General features: G+C 52.2%; 1 long non-coding RNA gene across 1 annotated transcript; it reads left to right on the top strand.

Annotated features, from left to right (window-relative positions):
- The first annotated feature begins 2467 nt into the window (after positions 1-2467).
- Positions 2468-12725, top strand: LOC119868189. Its single transcript, XR_005385944.1, has 3 exons — positions 2468-2797; positions 10084-10211; positions 10347-12725. It is a non-coding gene; the product is annotated as an uncharacterized LOC119868189 (long non-coding RNA).
- Positions 12726-13064: the final 339 nt, after the last annotated feature.

The following is a 13064-nucleotide window of genomic DNA, read 5'->3' as shown; positions in this document are numbered from 1 at the left end:
TTCTAGAAGGCCTCTGCCAGGATATTACTAACTGGCAGGCATGGGAGCCCTGGGGTGGGGGCAGCTGTTTGTCCCCAGCCTGTCCTGGTTGCACATAAAGCTGCTTTGATTGGATTAGCTGGTGGCCGCCCGGGGACACTGCTCTTGCCAGTGAGGGGTCAGCTCGGGGTAGGCGGGAGGCTGAGGCACCCAGTCTGGAGGTGGGAGGGAGGAAGCAGCAGGTAGCAGGGCAGCCCCTACCTGGCCCGAGAGGGGTGGTGGGCTGCCGGTGCCCAACAGGCCTCTCCTGATGGGAGAACCTGGCTCCTCACATAGCTCCCTACGTAGCCTGGCCTGGCCCCTGGGGGTGTACGGATCAGCCCTGGCTGTGCCAGCCCTGGAAGTCTGGAATTAGCAGAAACGCGCCCCTCTTCCCCAAAGCCACCTGAAGCCCATCCCACTCCTGGGCACAGGGCAGGCAGCCCTTCTTCCTCCCAGGGCTGTTTCCACCACACATGAAGCCAGGGTGCGCCTGGCCCCGATGCATTTTTTATTTTGCTATATTCTTTCCATTGTCCCGACATGAATAATTTAAAGTGACACAGAAAGAAAGGGCAGCCCTTGCTACACGAGGGAGGCTGTCCCTCCCCTCCCTTACACACACACACACACACACACACACACACACACACACGCTCGGCTCCTGTACCTCTGTTTGGTTTTCCCTCCCGTATGTCTCTGCCTCGTGTTTCTGTCTGTTCCGTTCTTGAACCTTCCTCTAGGGTTCCCTCTCATGCTCAGCCTGGACGGGTAAGGTGTTCGAGCATGCCTACAAGCACACCCCCCACCCCGCCACCCCTGCCCGGGTCTCAGTGGGCAGAGTGTGTGACATTCGTCTGGGATACAGTTTCTCCCTCTTGGTGTGAATGGTCTCATCTGCATTTCTCTGTTTCTCATTGTTTCTCATTTCCCTTCTTTCCTTTGATTGACTCTGCTGTTTGCATATGTGAGGGAAAGGGCCGCTTAGTTTGTGAAGTTGTTCTCCCCAGCTCTTTTTTTTTTAAAGATTTTCTTTACTTATTCATCACACACACACACACACACACACACACACACACACACACACAGAAAGAGAGAGAGAGAGAGAGGCAGAGACATAGGCAGAGGGAGAAGCAGGCTCCCGGGGTGATGACCTGAGCCGAAGGCAGATGTGCAACCACTGAGCCACCCAGGTGCCCCTCTCCAGCTCTTTTTGCCATCGTGTAGCATTGAACACTCTTGGGGGGTAAGTGCAGGAAGGGAGAAGACAGGCCGAGATAGGCCGACTGCGTTCATCATTCTTCCTCTAAGAGGCTGTGAATTTTCCTAAGATGGGACGGGCAAGTTTGAGGTTCACAGACCCTCGGGGGGCTTTTATGTGTCACCTGGGCCTTCTGTGACCCATATGTGGAGCTGTGGCTGGCCACTGGCATTGTCTGGAGAGCAGCCTTGGCCTCCCTCAGCCTTGAACCAGGAAGCAGGCTTTATTTGTCAGGAGAGGGCATAGCCAGGATTTCCTGAAGCTTCTGGCCTCTAGCCTGTAACCCAGTGCTGTCCAATAGAAATATAATGCAAGCCACAAATGTGAGCCACATCTGTCATTTGGAATGTTCTAGTAGCCACATTAAAAAGGTAAAAAGGAACAGGTGAAATGAATGTTAACAATATATCCTATTTAACCCGGTTCATCCAAAATATTATCATTTCAACATGCCACCGAGAAAAAAAAATCAATGAGACACTCTACATTCTTTTTTTGGGAACGAAGTCTTTGAAATCCAGTGTGCATTTTATGTCATGCTTCCGGTACATCTCAGTTTGGGCCTGGCCACATTTCAGAGACTCAAGAGCCTCACGTGGTAGTGGCTACTGTGTTGGGGGGCGCCGGCCTGGCCAAACCAAGCCTGGGGTCTGGAGCCTTGGTTTGGGCTGCCTGAACCACCAGGATGGTAATTGGCCCTCTGGCCCGATACACAAGGGAAGAACGTGAGGTGGTGCCCAGGAAATTCTTGGAACAATTTTTCTTCTATGACCTTCACTAGCCGTCATCATCACCACTGTGCTGGCACAGCTTCCAGTTCAAGCGGCACTCTGTGTTGGAGCATCGCTGACCCACATTCCATTATTTGGATGAGCAGAGCATGCAGTCTCCAGGTGTTCTAGGCCCCCCCCCCAACCCAGTTGGGGCCTCACCTTCTAGATGCATGCTCCCCCTCCTTGCATTAGGTCCCAGGCACCCCTCTGGCCTTCCCCTTCTATATTTAGTGCGCTGTGGTGACAGCTGGTCATCTGATGACTCATCAGTCACTGTGGGCGTCTCCTGATTGGAACCCTGAACATTTATTCACAGGGCATTTTTGGCAGCCTCCGAGCTCCTCCTAGTAAGTGCGGGCTCTTGGAGGCTGTCTGAAAACACACACACACACACACACACACACACACAGGAAGATTGGGGAGTTCGATTAACCAGCGGGCCCCCAGCTGAAGACCTCTGGGTGCTGGGCAAATCCAGCAGGGCTTTGGGGAACTGGTTCCCCATGGGCCTGGGAATGCAGAGGCATCATCCCCTACAATGAGGCTTTAAACGGAGCTTTCGCTCTCTCCTGGGTCAACGTGCTAGGTAGCCAGCTGGCCCTAGATGCCTCCTGGCAGCGGGGCCCAGAGATCCCCACGGGAGAGCCTGCAGCCCCACCTCCGGGCGGGGGCTAAACGTTGGCTGCCGAGCCAGCGACAGTTGGGTTCCATCTAGGCTGCTCTGCTCGCTCGCCCTGCCACCCGGGTAAGTCCCTTCGAGCGCCGCGGGCTTCCGCTTCCTCCTGCGTGTGCTGCGCCCGGGCAGGGCCAGCTGAGAACCGTGTGTAACGTGCGTACCCACTCGAACTGCTCTTCTTGCTCAGCTGCGGCCCCGTGACTTACGTTTCCCCAGAAGCAGACCCTGAGATGAGGATTTCCAGGGGAGTGATTTCTTCGAGCCGGGCTCCCCGGAAATACCCGGAAGGGGGTGGAGGTGTCAATTTCAGGGCAAGTGTCACTGCTCAGTGGGGTGGCAGGGGGCGGGGGCGGGGGTGGGGGTGCTCTGGAAGCTCAGTCCGGCCTCAGAGGCTGTCCTGCCCTCTGCAAGGGAGCTGCACTGTCAGGCTCCCTGGCTGGAGCTACTCTGGAGCAGGGCTAGAAGCGCCCAGACCCTTCTGGTTCAATGCTGGTGAGGTGCTCCAGGGCGGACCTCCGACAGTCACAGGTGCCCACTGTCAGAAGGTGGGGGAGGGGCGCTCGTCATCAGTAAAAGGGACCTGAGGGCTCTGTCCCTCTCCTCCCATCAGCAGTCAGCACCCCTGCAACCCCTGCACAGCCGGGATGGGGTCAGGGAGGGGGAAGGTGGTTGGGGTCGGGAGGAGTTGTGGCGCCCAGCCTTTTCCCTGGGGCATCTGGAGGCAGGGCTGCTGCTGCTTCTGGCCAAGCCGGAGCTCTGGGGGCACCAGACAGCAGGCATGGGGGGAAGGCTCCGCCCCAGGACTCCAGCGTGTCCCTCCCAGGCTCCTCCTCCTCCGAACGTGCAGGATCTCTGCCTCAGGCCACGTGCACCCACCCGGGCCCTTGGGGTTCTGCGTCCAGCTCCCGCCCTCCCTGCCCCAGGCCGCCTGCTCCCTTCTCCGTCCTCCCACTTCTGGCTTCCTCCTCACATCCTCCTGCCTCCTTTTCTCTGCCTCTCAGGACTATGTAGCAGCTTGGCCTGGAGGCTTCCATGGGTGCCTCATCCTGCAGCCCCCAAGGCCCTCTCTCCCTCCTTTTCAACCCACCAAACCTTCCGTGCCCTATACCCAGGACAGGGGATGTGGAGTCTGGAGTCCGGGACACCACCTTCCTGAAGTTTCCATTCACCAGCAATGATGAGTTTATTTTCCATTGTCAGCAGTTCTGAGTTTGAATGATTTTACCACCGCTCTGTGCTCGGTGCAGCTGGGATTCTATTTATCCCTGGGTTAGGAATTTGACTTCCTGGCTTTTCCATCCCAATGGACTTCTGTCCCTTCCTCCCCTCCTCCCTCTCTTCCTCCTCTCCTCTCCCTTCTTCTCTCCCCTCTCCTATCCCTTCTCCTGGGTCTGTCCCTCCTCCCCTTTTCTCTCTCTCTCTCTCTTTCTCTCTCTCTCTCTCACATACACACACACACACACACACACACACACACACACACACGTGCACAGGGCTTGGCTGTCCTCAGGGTAGCAGTGACCCTGGCAAGACTGAAGGATGGGTCCCTGTGGGGGAGAGCACTCCAGAGCCCGCAGGTGAGCAGCACGGGTGGGGAGCACACAGCAGGCAGACAGCAGGCCCAGGGCATCGTTGTTCCTGGCTTCAGTTAACCACCCTGCCAAGCACTTCCATTACCATGATGGTCATTATTATTATTACTTTTTTTTCTTTTTTTTTTTTTTTTTACTTAAAAATGTTGCTTAACTCAAGGCTTGGCATATACTTGATATTTGGTAACAGTGGAATTGGAAAAGGGTCATTAAGACAAATGCTGCTTGAAAATTCTACAGAAATTCGATTTAGCTATTTAAAAATAAAAATACATTTTCTTTCAGTTGCTCCCTTATTTTCCCTCCTGTTGCTCTAGCTTATTAAACGGCAGTTTTGTAGCATTACCTCCAGTTTGCTGCAGCCCCTCAATTCAGTGGAGCCTGGAGTGGTAAAGCTTTGCAGAGGAGCCACATGTGTTCTTTTGGAATCTCACTAAGGGGTACAGAGCCCAAGAGTCACCTGCCAGTCTTAACAGCAATTGTGCCCATGTCAAGGGCATGGTCTCAGGCTAATGTAGCCATCATTTGACAAGGGTGACACTTAGCAATTTTCCCTAGGAGTAAGTGCTTCCCTCCCGGGGAGCTGGCAAGGCAGACCGAGCCCCCCATGAGTGATGTTTTGGTAACTTAGGGCAGACCAGCCTCTCTGCTGCTAAGCTCCACTAAGGTCAATTGTAGGGGTGTGGCACCCACTCTTCCTGGCAGTGAACCTCACACAAAGAGAAAATGCTCTCCTGGGCTCAAACAGCCCCACCTTGCCTGCCCACGGGCAATTTGGTCACTGTTTTCCATTAGTCACAAAGGGGAGGGGAGGTTGGGGACAGGGAATTCAGTGCTGACAGTCACCATCACAAACTCAGAGGCAGAAAACCCAAAATGCATTGCCAACTGAGGCCTCCAGCTCAATGCTGGCATCGGGGTGGTGTTTGCTGGCACCCTACATATCTTTCAGGTAGATGGACCATCTATAAATCCTATGTTCTTGAAACTTGACCTCCTTCGAGAATATTGCTTGCCTAAGGAGGGCCACCTTTACTCCTGGGGTAAGCACCTCCAGAGCCAAGGGAGAGCTCTTTCCCTCGGCATTTAGGGCCCTTTGGCGTCCAGAGCTTCTCCCTGGCTACCACAGTGGCCTGGCCCCACAAGGAGGACAGCCCGCACTGGCGCCCTGCACTGTGACTGTTAGGATTTTCATGGGTGGATGTCCCAGCTTTCTTGTCCTTCGGGTGGGCCAATCCGAAGTGTGTTCCACACTGTCAGCCAGAGAAGTGTCCCATAGCACTGGGTGTTATTTACCCCTTGTGGTGGCCTACTTGTTTTTATTTGTTTAAGATTTTATTTATTTGACAGAGAGAGAGAGAGAGAGAGAAAGAGCACAAGCATGGGAAAGAGAGGGAGAAGAAGAAGCAGTCACCCTGCTGAGCAGGGAGCCTGATGCGGGGCTCGATCCCAGGACCCGGAGATCATGTCCTGAGCTGAAGGCAGACGCTTCACCCACTGAGCCACCCCGGTGCCCCTGAGGTAGCCTACTTATTAACATATCCTCCAGCTTCCCTACCCGCACTCGCAGGTCCTCATGGCTATACTGGTGCCCCCAGGAATCCCCTCTGAAGCAACTGCTTGTGCTCAAAACCTTGCTCAGGGCAGCCCGGGTGGCTGAGCGGTTTAGCGCCGCCTTCGGCCGGGGACCTGATCCTGGAGACCCGGGATCGAGTCCCATGTCAGGCACCCTGCATGGAGCCTGCTTCTCCCTCTGCCTGTATCTCTGCCTCTCTGCATCTCTCATGAATAAATAAATAAAATCTTAACAAAATAAAAAATAAACCCTTGCATCAGATTTTGCTCCCAGAGAAGCAAGATATTTCCCATCTAGATCGAGTCTTCCTGGTCTTTCTCAGGGCATTCCCCCCACCCCCACAGTGCTTATCATGACTGTAACTGCATTTGTTTGCATGTCTAAATGTGTAATGCCTACCTCCTTGAGTGGAGTGCAGGCTACGTGAGGGCACACTCCATGTCTATTTTGTCTACCTGCTAAATCCTTACACATGACCCAACCTGGGGCTTGAGAGATCATGCGCAAGATGTGTAAGATAAATTCTGTGGAAGGAATGAATGCAAAATCCTTAAGGGAGGCAGGGGTGATTGCTTTTTAACCACCCTTAGGGGTGGTTTTAAAATATGACACTCCTTCTTTTTTAAAAATTAAAAAAATTTTATTTAAATTCAGTTTGCCAACATATAGTACAACACCCAGTGCTCATCGAATCACATGCTCTCCTTAATGCCCATCACCTAGTTGCCCCATCCCCCCACCTCCCCTTCTGCAATCCTTTGTTTCCCAGAGTTAGGAGTCTCTCATGGTTTGTCTTCCTTTCTAATTCTTCCCCACTCAGTTTTCCCCCTTCCCTTATAATCCCTTTCACTATTTCCTATATTCCACACATGCGTGAAACCATATAATGTTTGTCCTTCTCCCACTGACTTATTTCACTCAGCATAATAGCTTCCAGTTCCATCCACATCGAAGTAAATGGTGGTATTCGTCTTTTCTGATGGCTGAAGAATATTCCATTGTATACATATAGACCACATCTTCTTTATCCATTTATCTGTCGAAGGGCATCATGGCTCCTTCCACAGGTTGGCTCTTGTGGACATTGCTGCTATAAACATTGAGGCGCAGGTGTCCTGGCGTTTCCCTGCATCAGTATCTTTGGGGTAAATCCCCAGTAGTGCAATTGCTGGGTCTTAGGGCAGATCTATTTTTAACTTCTTGAGGAACCTACACACTGTTTTCCAGAGTGGCCGCACCAGCTTATATTCCCACCAACGGTGCAAGAGGGTTCCCCTTTCTCCACATTTGTTGTTTCCTGACATGTTAATTTTAACCATTCTCATCCGTGTAAGGTGGTATCTCATTGTGGTTTGACTTGTATTTCCCTGATGCCAAGTGATCTTAAACTCCTTCTAATGAGAGATGGGGTCTGTTTCTCCTCACCTTGAATCTGGATGGGCTGGTGACAGCTTCAAACAAAAGGATGACACGGCTGGGTCCTACAACTCTCACAGAGGCCACATGGGGTTGCTCAGATGGACGGTCTCAGCAAGCCCAGACTTCTAGTCACTTCCACGTGAGTGCCAGGCCCATGAGTTGAGGATGATGACTCTGGCCCCCCAAAGCCTTCACATCTTTTCCGCTGAGACCTCAGATATCGTGGAGCAGAGACACGTGGCATCCCGGCTCTGTCCAGTCCAAATTCCCAGCCCATGGAAACCAAGAGCATACTAAAATAACCATTATTAAGCTGCTATATTTGGGGACTATTTGTTATGCAGAAATAACTGGAGCACCTTTATTACAAACGTATTAATTCTTCATCTGTTCCACCTTCATCTCCCAAACTCCTACTGTGTGCCAGGTGATGGTTAGTAGACATCTCTATCTTTTAGGAACTTACAGTTTAGGGGCTGCTGTCGTAACTGTGTCTTGCAAAAGCCTACGTGTTGCTTTTTAACAATAATGAGTAGATTTTTCAAAAACCACTTCCAGATGGTGCGGGGGGTGGGGGAGGGGTGCTTCCTGAGTGAGTTGCCAAGGGAAGCTCCAGAGGTAGGTGGATTAGATAACAGAGACCCAGAGAGCTCTATTATTTGCTGGCTGTCAACCACGGCTGTCCTGCAAATCATCCCCAGGCTAGCTGCGTCCTCATACCGTGGAGAGGAGACCAAGAAGGACCTGGGAGGTGCCATCTCCGAGGCAGAAGGACGGGAAAGCAACTCCCTGCAGGCCCTGGGACAGAGGCAGTGGCCCTGGCTCCCTCGCAGGCCGGGAGTAAGGAGATCTTGGCCAAGCTGGCGCCACTGGCTGGCACTCCAGCTCCCTCGTCTGACTCCAGGGCGTAGCTTGGGACCCAGTGGTGCTCCTGTGTGTCCAGGCATACTTACCTCTGCGAGTCTGGACTTGGGAAATGAGTGTGATTTTATGCTGCAAATGTTTCTGTTCCTCTTTCAAAAATTTTGAAATGTCTACCTGTCTTGACTCTGCTGAAATGAAAACAAAAGAAAGGACTCTGTCCTTCGTGGGACCGGTCATAAAGAATGTTTTTCCTGGGGGTGGCCCATAGCTTCAAGATGCAAACTGCAGGAGGTGGGATGTTCCGGGAGGGAAGTTTGGGGGTCTGGCCTCCCCTGGTCTGCCTAGAGCTTGTCCTTCCTGGAAGCTTGCTTGTGATCACGCCTCGAAGTTTGGGGTCCTAAGGGCCCCATTGAGCATAAGGCCCAGCACCCCCCAGAAACTGGTAATGGAGGTCAAATCAGCACCAAGGGGCTGAGAAGGTGGCTGGACCTGGAACCCTCAGAGAAGTCGCCTTCCCCTTGGGCTTTTTGCGTCGCTCACCCCTGAAACTCTCGTGCCAGGCTCATAGCTTCGTGATTCTCTGCTGCATCCTGAGTTGGCCTTCGTAGATCGCAAATACCTTGCCTTCCCAATGGCTGAGTAGCTCAGCTAACTCAAGGCCTGTCAGGGCTTCTCTATTCAGCTGTTCAGTGAAGATCTAGTGAGCTCTGTGCCAGGTACATCTGTAGTCACTCATGCAGCTCTGAGCAAAGCAGATGATCCCCTGCCCTCTCAGAGCTTGCATTTTAGTAGATATTGTAAAGGCGGGTGAAGGGAAAGTATCAAGAAAAACCTGAACCTGGAGTATTTGGTGTACAATCTTCAGCTTGAAGTCCATCCGACAGTGATTTCCTGGCTGGCTAGCATCTCTTCTCCCTAAGCAGATGCCAACTTCAAGTCTTGCCGCTGCTGGGGTAAGAATGTTTCAGCCCTAAGATATCTAGGAGCGATAGAGCTAGATCTAATGTCCCTGTCTGGGTCAACTAAGGTCCACATTCTGAATATCAGAAAAGCCACTTCCCAGTTCTAGCCATTTCTTTCCTGAGCCACTGACAGAACACGTGATGCTATCTCCAGGGGATCCCTGATCCCCTACCCCTGTCCCACAACCCCCTGTGCCCTTGACCTGACTACAGGATAATGTTGTCAGAGACCTGCGTGGCCCACCAGAGACCACACACTACAGCAGCAGACATAGCATGCTTCATTCCCAGGAGTTTCCTTATGAATCTCAAAATAATAGTTTTTTTTTTTGTGGGGGGTGGGGAGGAGAAACATTTCCCCAAGGTAAAGTTCTAGAGGAGTATTGCAGTTAAAGAGGCCTTTAGAAACAGCACCAAACAAAAGAGCATGTTAACACACATATTCTTGGGGTGCTGGGTGGTTCAGTCAGGCGTCTGCCTTCAGCTCGGGTGGTGATCTCGGCGTCCTGGGATTGAGCTTTGCATTGAGGGGAGTCTCTGCTCAGTGGGGAGTCTGCTTCTCCCTCTGCCTCTCCCTCTACCCCTTGTTTGTGCTCTCTCTCTCAAATAAGTGAATAAATAAGATCTTTTTAAAAAAAGACACATACTGTTATTCAGATGGTGCGGTGCTTCTTCTGTCTTGCGGTTAATCCCAGGCTCTCCTTTCCTGCAGATTTTGGACTTCTCTGCTAAGCTCCTCTGGATTCACCTGTCACACCTTGTCAGTCCCAACACAGGCAGCTCTTTGTGTCCAGGTCCTGGTGGCATTATATCATCTCCAACTTCTGAGCTGCACTGTTTATTTTCTGTGGAAAATTTGACCAGCAGCTGCACTGAGGTGGGGGTTGGAGCTGACTTTGGTGTGTGTCCCATCCTCCAGTGTCTAATTTAGAATCTTTACAGGCCGTGGCTTCCAGAAGTTGGCAAGCGCTTGGTCAACCTGTTTCGAACTCCCCAGGTGGCAGCCCAGCAGCTCCTCTTGTCTTCTTCTCTCTCCTCATTGACATCACTGCTCCGCTCATAAAGAACAGGTTGCTTTCACGTTTCTCGTGGAGGGCTGTGTGTGCACGGGTGTGTTGGAAGTGGGGTGGGGCAGGGCTTGAGGGTTTCCCATAGAACACATTTTACCTGCTATTCTCATTTGTGATGCAAACTCTGTTCTCCAGGAATTGCCTTCTTGTCTGGGATTTCTCTCCCCATGGCACATCTCCCCTCCTACCAGCCAAGGAGTGGAAAGAGAAATGGAGGGGAGGGGAGGGAGAAACCTGCCACACCCCCACTGTGGAGGCTCCACAGGCCCACCCAGCTCCTGGACTCGGAGCTCACCAAGGCTGAGGGAGGAGGGCTCCAAGACCCCTCTCAATGCTCATGCTTTTGTTAGTAGCTGCCCGTTGAATCTGGCTCCGTTGGGTGGGAGGCCACCCAGCCACCCTGTCACCCCCTGGAACGGCTAAAATGACAAAGACAGATGATGTCACTTGGCGGGTGCGGGTATGGAGAAACTGGAAGTCTCATCCGTTGCTGGTGGGTGTGCGGAACAGCATGGTGTAGAATGGAAGAGTTCCTGATGATGCTAAACACATACCCCACTGTGATTCTGCACTTTCACTCCGGGGCATTCCGCCAAGAGAAATGGCAACCTCTGTCCACCCAGAGCTCTGTTCATGAATGTCCACAGCCACTTAGCACACACTAGCCCCAAAGCAGGAACAACCCAGAAGTTTATCAACAGACAAGGGGAAACACAAACTGCTACGTCCAGGCAGTGGAATACCACCCCGCAGTACAAAGGAACGAGGCACCCGTGTTCGCCGCGGTCTAGCTGGATCTCACAGACACTGTGTTGAACAAAAGAAGCTGCACACAGCCTTCCACCAAGTCCAAGGGAGGCTACAACGAGATTAGTCTGCCCCCTGGAAGAGAACCCTCACCCTCCCACACTGGCACCCTGATCCAGACTTTCAGCCTTCGGAAGTGTGAGCAATACATTCCTACTGTGTGTTGATCGATCTATCTATCTATCTATCTATCTATCTATCTATCTATCTATCATCTATCTATCTATCTGCATACGATGTACACCACAGTATGATTTTGTGTATTCGAAGTTTAAAAAGAGGCAGAACCAAATCTAGGGCAGTGGTTTTCAACCAGCGGTGCATCTCCACCCTACCAGCCGGGGACATTTGGCTCCGTCTATAGACATTTTTGGTTGTCACAATCGGGGGTGGGTGCTATGGCTTCTAGGAGGTGGAGGCCTGGGGATCTGCTAAATATCTTCTGGTGCACCGCTCCGTGCTCATAATGATCTGGCTCCAAATGTTAATCAGGCCGAGGTGGAGAAACCCCAATCGGCCGTGGTTCAAGTCAGCAAAGCTATCACGTCTTGGGAAGTGCTGATTGGAAGGAGCACCAGGGAACTTGCTGGAAATGTTCTCTCTCTGTGCTGTCTAATATAGTAGCCACTAGCCACATCCCGAGAGCCTCGGTAGCTGCGTGTGATGCACATAGAACATTTTCAACTTTGCAGGAAGCTGTACCGGACAGCGATGCTCTATTTCTTGAGCTGGGCGGTGCAAAAGGTATATGGACGCTTAAAATGTGCACGGGTTCTGGCAGGCAAGTTAGGCCTCAAAACACAGAACCCAGTGGGGTGAGGAAAGTCTTTGCTGCAGGTGAGGAGTGGAGATGCTGGTGAAGCCACAGAACCCCTGCCGCCCTCCAGGCTGCCCCCCACGTGGGGCCAGGCCTGCCCATGCATCCAGAAACTGGGCGGGCCTGTGAAGGGGAGGGGCTGCTGAGAGTCTCCAGGTGGGCCCCCCACCCCCACCCCGTGGCAGAAAGCACCAAGGCCATTTACCTTCCAGGGAATTCAAGGGCTGCCCTGGCCCTCAGTGGATTTACAAGTGGGTCAGGTGGACCTGAGCAAACGAAGGGTTCTGTTTCCCCCCCTATCACCACCACTTTTGCTACGTAGCCTCCCCCACCAGGTGTGCAGGCTCTCCCGGCAGAAATTGCTCTATTCTCGGGCACCGCTGCCTCTCTCACTCTTCTGGTGTGAGGGTTTTACAATAACAGCATTGTAACCACTTTGAGAAAACCAATAAAAAGGCGGTGACAAAAGAATAGCGAGCCGGCTGGAAATTGCACGCAGCAGCGAAGGCCTGAGCCTTTTGCCGCTGTGGGTTTAATAGTGCTCCCGGGCTGCAGGCTGCGAAGACGCGCGTGTTTATTTGGGGGATGTGCAGTCGCTTAAATAATGAATCTCACAGAAGCTTTAGGATGAATACAGGGAGCTCTGACTCCCACTGTCGCTCAAGCTTTCTCACCCAACTGGGCCCTGTAAACAGGTGCCCCACCCTGGTCAGACCTGTAGAGCCTGCTGCCCTGTAGTGTGTGATGTGGAAGGAGGAGCATATTCATTCATTCATGCATTCATTCATTCATTCATTCATTCACTGGAAACCATACCAACCGACCACCTACTCAATGCTGAGCCCCATCCTGGGCACTGGGCCATAAAGAACACTTTCCCAGTCTGCCTCAGCGTATATACATATTGTGGAAAGTTCTAGAAGCCACTTTCTGCTGAGGTCAGCACTAGTGCTGGGCTCTGTCCCATTTTCTCTCTATTGGGTCATGGCCACCCTGTCCACCGACCCTTGGGGGATCCTCATGTTCACCAGGTTTGGCTCCAGCCCATTCCCCATCTCCCTTGTTCCTTGCTGCTCCAAAGAGAAACCCGAAGTCCTTTATGTATGTATTCATCTTAAGCTTAAAATAAATTTCAGACTCACAGAAAAGTTTCAGAAATAGTACAAAGAATGCTGATATACCCTTCACCCAGATTCTCCAAAGGTTGGCATTTTACTAATTTCCTTTAT

The sequence above is a fragment of the Canis lupus genome, chromosome X (assembly GCF_011100685.1).
Source record: "Canis lupus familiaris isolate Mischka breed German Shepherd chromosome X, alternate assembly UU_Cfam_GSD_1.0, whole genome shotgun sequence".
Classification (NCBI taxonomy): Eukaryota; Metazoa; Chordata; class Mammalia; order Carnivora; family Canidae; genus Canis; species Canis lupus.
The sequence above is the reverse complement of the archived record's forward strand: the minus strand, read 5'-3'. Positions and strand labels throughout refer to the sequence as shown.